Raw genomic sequence first — 1,566 nt, 5'->3', positions numbered from 1 at the left:
TATCGAGTGAATTTTTTTTAAACTCCCCGTGTTACGTGGGATCTCGTCCAATTGTAAATCGCCTTGAACCTTTATAGGCACAGAATGATCCACAAATTTCTGATCAGATTAGAAATATCAAAATATTCTCCATTGTATTGGTTGAACAGGGCTTGAGAAAAAGAAATGCCCCTGCATTATATGAGCTGAGCTGCAGAAGGAAGCTTTCTTTGAGAACGTGAGATCATTTTCTACCTAGCTGGATTAAGAATGAGGTTCATTTTTTTTTTTTTTAATATTTATTCATTTTTGAATCTTACAACAAGTGAATTAAACATAATAAAACAATTTTCACATTTCACTTGTATTTACAATCAAATATTCTTATATGATAAATTAAATACCCCCCTTTTTATCCATATTCCTATTCCATATGATATACATTCCCCACCCCAACCCCACATATATTCTACCCATGTGCTAAAATGTCTGATCATTACAATAATTAGTCAATGGCCCCCATATTTTTTTAAAATTATGAATATTCCCTTGTTGTAACGCTATCACCTTTTCCATCTTATATATGTAACAAACTGAATTCCACCAAAATGTATAATTTAATTTAGTATAATCTTTCCAATTTTGAGTAATTTGTTGCATGGCGACCCCTGTCAATATTAATAACAACTTGTTATTATTTGCAGAAATCGGACTCTGAGTTCTCATTGCTGTACCAAATAATATAGTGTCAAATGAGAGTCCTACATGATTTTCTAATAATTTATTAATTTGGGGCCAAATTCGTTTCCAAAAAGCATTTACACAGGGACAAAAAAAAAATCAAGTGGTCTAACGTCCCAACTTCTAATCTACAATGCCAGCATCTATTGGATCTAGTGCTATCTAACTTTTGTAAACGTGTAGGGGTCCATAAAACTCGATGTAACAAAAACATCCACGTTTGACTCATAGATGCTGATTTTGTAGACCTTAATCTCCAGGACCAAAATCTTTGCCATTGAGATGCAGAAATCATCAGACCAATCTCAATACTCCAAATATCCCTAAGTCCAGTTTTCTTTTTTTTATTTAAAAATCCATATAATAATTTATACCATTTTGCGGCTTGGTGTCCCAAAAAATCCGCCTGAAAGCAGAGGACCTGCAAGCTATATTGAGTATTAAGACCCTTCCATTCAATTGGGTTGTCTATTCCGCCTTTACCTATTCAGTTCAAGATTAGATTACAAGAGGTTGGGTCAGTTACTCAGGAAGTTACAACGGACAGTTTGACATGGACATTCAATAGAGTTGCAAGTACAGTTACATGTAAACAGATGCCCTTCACTCACTGTGATATTTCCCCTTTGCCAACCTTGATATAATTTCTTATGTTACTCCTATTTCTTATGTTACATTTCTCTTCTTGCATTCTGTAATTCGCTGATTGTCCAGCCTTCTCTCAATGTGAACCGCCTAGAAGTCTTTCGACTACGGCGGTATAGAAAAATAAAGTTATTATTATTATTAATACAGGGGTCCTTTTTACTAAGGTGCGCTAACCGTTTTAGCACGCTTTAAAGATTA

This window comes from Geotrypetes seraphini, chromosome 2 (genome assembly GCF_902459505.1).
Source record: "Geotrypetes seraphini chromosome 2, aGeoSer1.1, whole genome shotgun sequence".
Classification (NCBI taxonomy): domain Eukaryota; kingdom Metazoa; phylum Chordata; class Amphibia; order Gymnophiona; family Dermophiidae; genus Geotrypetes; species Geotrypetes seraphini.
Note: the sequence above shows the minus strand (reverse complement) of the source record.